This window comes from Lactuca serriola, chromosome 6 (assembly GCF_051521515.1).
Source record: "Lactuca serriola cultivar US96UC23 chromosome 6, Lser_US96UC23_V15, whole genome shotgun sequence".
Classification (NCBI taxonomy): Eukaryota; Viridiplantae; Streptophyta; class Magnoliopsida; order Asterales; family Asteraceae; genus Lactuca; species Lactuca serriola.
In genome coordinates, this window is record NC_136413.1 from 106,980,490 (window position 1) to 106,986,680 (window position 6,191).

Genomic DNA, 6,191 nt, shown 5'->3' on the forward strand with positions numbered 1-6,191 from the left:
TCGAACCTTGAAGCAAGCTCTCTGTAGTGCTCCTGTACTATCTCTACCAGAAGGCACGGAAGATTTTGTAGCCTACTATGACGCGTCAAATCAGGGCTTAGGTTGCGTTCTCATGCAGCGTGAAAGAGTGATAACATACGTATCCCGCCAACTAAAGACGCACGAAGTAAATTATACGACCCATGACCTAGAATTGGGAGCCGTGGTCTTCGCTCTGAAAATTTAGAGGCACTACCTGTACGGTACGAAGTGCACCATCTTCACGGACCACAAGAGTCTCCAACACATCTTGAACCAGAAGGAGCTGAACATGAGGCAACGAAGATGGGTTGAATTGCTAAACGATTATGAGTGCGAGATCAAGTACCACCCAGGCAAGGCCAACGTGGTAGCTGACGCGTTAAGTCGGAAGGAGTACCCTAATTGCCGCGCGAAAACTCTCTCGATAACCATTCAAACTCATCTGGCCACTAAAATTGCGGTAGCCCAGTCGGAGGCAATGAAAACGGAAAACAAGGCAAGCGAAGAATTGCGCGGGATGGAGAAGAACCTAGAAGTAAAGGAGAATGGAATATACTACTTCATGAACCATATTTGGGTCCCTAAGGTCGGAGGATATAGGGAGGTAGTTATGAAGGAAGCCCACAAGACGCGATACTCCATTCATCCTGGTTCAGACAAGATGTATTTGGATATTAAACAACACTATTGGTGGCCTAACATGAAGGCGGAGATTGCTAACTATGTTAGTAAATGCCTTACGTGTGCCAAGGTAAAGGTGGAATACCAGAAGCCCTCAGGGTTATTGCAGCAACCAGTAATCCCTGAGTGGAAATGGGAGGGAATTTCAATGGATTTCCTGACCAAGCTACCCAAGACGTCGGACGGACTAGACACCATGTGGGTAATAATCGACCGACTGACGAAATCTGCCCATTTCCTGCCAATCAAGGAATCCTACAAGATGGAGAGATTGACGCGTTTGTACCTACGAGAAATCGTGAGACTCCATGGAGTGCCAAAATCTATTATCTCGGATAGGGACAGTAGGTTCACTTCACGTTTTTGGCAATCACTCCACAAGGCAATGGGAACTCACCTCGACATGAGCACCGCTTATCATCCGCAAACGGATGGTCAAAGCGAACGAACCATCCAAACGCTCGAAGACATGCTCCGCGCATGCGTGATAGACTTTGGGAAGTCTTGGGATACCCACCTACCTCTGATCGAGTTCTCATATAACAATAGTTATCATTCGAGCATCAAGGTGGCTCCTTTCGAAGCACTGTACGGGCGTAAATGTAGATCACCGTTATGTTGGGCTGAAGTAGGTGACACCCAGCTAGCAAAAACACATACGTCGGACAAGGCACTAACGGGACCGGAGATCATTCGCGAAACCACGGAAAATATCGTTCAAATCAGAGCTCGATTGCAAGCATCGCGTGACCGACAAAAGAGCTACGCCGATAAACGGCGAAAGCCCTTAGAATTTCAGGTCGGTGATCGAGTACTGTTGAAAGTCTCACCCTGGAAAGGGGTTATACGTTTCGGAAAACGGGGAAAGCTGAACCCACGATACATTGGACCTTTTGAAATCGTCGCCCAAATAGGTCCGGTAGCATATAGACTGCAACTACCCGCAGAGCTAAACGGTGTACACCCCGTGTTTCATGTCTCTAATCTGAAGAAGTGCCTATCAGATGAAACCCTCGTCTCGAAATCAATGAGAATCTCCTGTTCGTTGAAGAACCAATCGAAATCATGGACAGGGAGGTGAAGCGTACTAAGCAAAGTCGCATCCCGATCGTGAAAGTACGGTGGAACGCAAAGCGTGGGCCAGAATTCACGTGGGAACGCGAAGACCAAATGAAGCAAAAGTACCCTCACCTATTCTAGCCTTCTCAAACCTAGCTTCAAACAGAATTTCGGGACGAAATTCCCTCTAACGGGGGGATGATGTCACAACTAGAAATTTTGTGGCATGTAATCTATACACTCAAGTTAATGTTGAATCAAAAACTTAAGAGCATGTGTGATACCCATTATTATGACATCAAAAACTTCAATCAAATACATCATACAAGTACTACAAATAGTCAACAAACAATTGGAAACCCTAGAAGTTCTTGTTTAGGTCCATTTTGGACTAGGACTTCCTTATTGGACCCAAATGGACCAATAAGCTTCCAGTTTGACTATCATGGGCTTAGAACCCTAATTGGGCTCTAATTGGACCCATAATCATTTATTTCAACATTTTGGGCCATTTTGGGCCTAGGATGAAATGAATTAAAAGCTTTGATCCATGAATAACCTAAACTAGTCCAACAAAAATGTAAAAATCATACTATATTCTTTTAGGTTAAAACTCACCCAAACTAACTCTCATATTGGGCTTAGGGGCAAAAAGCCCAAATTTTCCTTTTTCCTTCAAGATTCTCGGCCCAAGGCCCAAGTCCAAGAAGAAATGGAGAAGTGTTGACTATTTGCATGCCACCTCACTTATATCCAACATGTTTCCATGCACCTCTCATACTTCTAGGAACATATCACTTCAAAGATCACTTCTTCTTTCCCTCTCTCACTCTCGGCCGAAACACACACAAACACATACACAAATCTCTCACAAATTCTCTCTAGAATACTCAAGAACTCATCCCTCCTCTCCATTCAAAAATCTCGAAAATTAAGAGGCTTTCAAGAGGATATTTCCACAAACTCTTCATCTAAGGTAAGGTTATGCTTGGATCTATGACTTAGATTCTTTGTTTTATCAAAATCTCTTCCTAATCCATGCAAAAATCGTGATCTTACATCCTAGAACCACCTCAAACTCGAGATCTTCAAGAAAAGGGTGCTAAGGCCAAAAATCACCAAGTTTTCTTCCATCTTTTCTTCAAAAACCGAAACCACACCCTAAGGTGAGCTTCATACTCCCTATTTTTCTGTTTTATAAGTTTTGTGGGGGGGGGGGGGGGAATACAAGTGAAAGTGTAGATCTATATGTGTTTTGTATGCCTTGTATGATTTCTATGCTTATATGTGTGTTTTTGTGTGTTTATAATGTTGGATCTAGCCATAAACCCCTAAAAATCGAGATATACTTTATGTTAAATGATACTAGCATCAAATATATTTCTACATACAAAGTGTTCCAAGAAAAATAGCTAAATGGCTTAATAACATTTTATTTGGGCTAAAAACTCAATTTTTGGACATAAAATGTTAAAAATATAAAGTTAAAGGGCCCAAAATGAAATATTTCGAATTCTGATGGATGAGATGATTCAAAACAGTTCCCATAATGTATTTTCTGAAAATATACCCTTTTGGAGGATTAAAAACATAAATTTCAAGCTTAATGGGCTAAAAATGACATTTTCGGCCCAATAGGGCCCAATATGCGAAATTTTCTGTTTTGAAGGGCCAAAACTGTGTTTTTCTGTAAAACAGTGGACTACTAGTGTTCCAAGTCCTTTTCTAAGGTTTAAAATGCTTTTCAAATTTAAAAAGGACCAAAGTTGCAAAAATTTTCCAATTTGGGCCAAAATTGTAAAAATTGCGAAAAAGAGGGGTTACAACTGAGAAAACTGTATTTTCAGGGACTAAAACTGTTTTCAACTAAAAATGTGCTGAAAAATATCAATTCCAATAAGTTTTGATGTTAAAATTCCAAGAAAAATAGTTGTTAAACGAATTGATTCGGTCTCGAATCAATAACAACCCGAAACTACTAACACGGCGATAACTCGATTCACACAAGTAACATTTGGGAATTTAATACACACGTGAGAGTGCACAGACGTCGACGCACCATCTTTGGGCCCCAAAGTGTAAAATCTTGTTTGTTGGGCCTAGCTAGCCCAATGACCTGATCTTAAGGCCCGAAGACTTCTACCTTACGAGTTGTTGGGTCTTACATGATCTAACACAGCGTAAAAGGACTTTCAATGGCTTTTATACTATTGGTCCCCAAGGGTCCTTTGGTACTGCTAGTAAAGTCGGTTATTTTAATGCGAGGCGGGTCAAGGGCCCCTCGTACTCTTTTTTTTTTATCCCCAACCGGCTAATGGAGTTATCGAGGTCTTCGTGCCCTCTTTCTCTTCGGATGTGGGATTACTCGAAGTCAGGGCGGTTGGATTACGTGAATAGTACGGACGACGCCTACGGGATCGTTAGTATAGTTGTAAACTGGTCGTTTGCGTAACGCGTGTTTATAGCAATTCACCATGCGCAATAATCCGACGTCGCCTGAAATTAATGACTTCACACGCCGCGATGGTTTTATTTTCAACTTCATGGAATTCAAAGAATTAGGAAAACATCGGGTTTTCCTAGGGTTTTACAATACATACAGTTTCGAAATGTACACAAGCATAATGAACATTTTTTTTACAACTATAGAAACAAACAAGCATACTTATGGATCTTCACAAACGTTTTCAAAAACTCTTTTCAGAAAATATCGGATTTTCTGGTGGTTTTCAAAATAATACAAAACGTTGCTTTTCAAATACCGCTTATGAACTCACCAACATTTCATATGTTGACGTTTTTCAAAATACTTGTATTCTCAGGTAACAAGTGAACCAAAGGAAAATGTACTCAGTGATGGCTTGCAGTTTATTTATTTGTGAATCGAACAATTTATGTTTGGGAATGTAATGTTTAAACAATGTACTCAATGTAAACTTTATCGGTTGTACTATATTAATGCATGGTGACGAATGATGTTACATTTCATATATATTCAATGTTATGGTATTCAATTAAGTCACGACAGCCCTCGGACGTTTCCGCCGTCTGGTTCGGGAGTGTGACAACGTGAAATTGTAATATGTACATCACATACAAATTTGTAATAATATGTCATAACATATAAATTTTACACAATATATTTGGTTTTTCTTACAACTTTAATAGTATTTTATAGTTTGTTTAATAAAATTAGTAAGAAATTAAAAAAATACTTTGTTTTGTATCAAATAAAATGTCAAATAAATAAGTCACTTATTGTAATAAAAAAAATAGTTAGTGTGTATCGATAAAACCATGTCAAATAAGTTGATGTGTGTAATAGACAAGTCCATAAAAAGCAAAATCAAAATCTTTGACAAACATATCTAAATATGGTGGTTGGAACAATGATTAAGTGATTTTGTTTCAAAAACAAAATACTCCCGTTCTGAAAGTTAGATGTCATGATTAATTAGTGCAGAACTTTTTTTCTTCTTTTTCTGCATATACTGTGGTCTCATTCTTCTCGATAAATCCCTACTCTCTCTCTCTCTCTCTCTCTCTCTCTCTCTCTCTCTCAACAGTGGCGCCCATGGCTTTTCTTTAATCCTTTTAGTAAAGGTCTTAAATTTATATCTCCTTTTCTTGTTCATGTTTTTTCTTCAACTGGATGCACTTTGATACTAACTTTCAATCCGACGAATCAAGTGTAACTTTAGTTTCCACTTTTCTTACTCCCCCTTTTAACTTGCATGCATTTATCAAACCTTTTTACTCTATATTTACTTATCCTTGTGTTCTTCCTCTAAAGCTTTTTTTTTCAGCTAATCCTCGAATCTATCTTGACAAATTCCATCTGTTGTTTTGCCACACCGAATCGTCATGCCAAAGTCATATAATTTGAATCTTTTCTTGATATGATGATTTGTCTTTCAACAGCAGATCGTACTTATGTTAAAATGGTTGGTTCTTGTTAGGTTTTAATCATGATGCAAGAACTTCTGTGTGTTCTGTTTTGTGTCAGTGTGTGTGAATAATCAATATGTGTTTTGCATAATGGGTTATGACCTACAAATAATATATACTTTTTTTTAATACTTTGAATCATTATTAAGAGTGAGTCTACTTTATGATTATATATATATATATATATATATATATATATATATATATATATATATATATATATATATATATATATATGATGAACAAGATGTCTTAAATTATGAATTCTCAGATGAGGAAAGTTATTATGAAGAAATCATTTGCTGCTTAGATTTTACAACTTTTATTAATTAAAATTTATTTGTTACATGTACAATTATTCTATCATCAGTAACTGCTTCGATTAATGATGTCTGGATCTTCAACACTAATATATCTGATCACTGATCTACCCATCAAGATTCTAAAACATGCATTATTTTATGCGGATCCAAGACCGATGA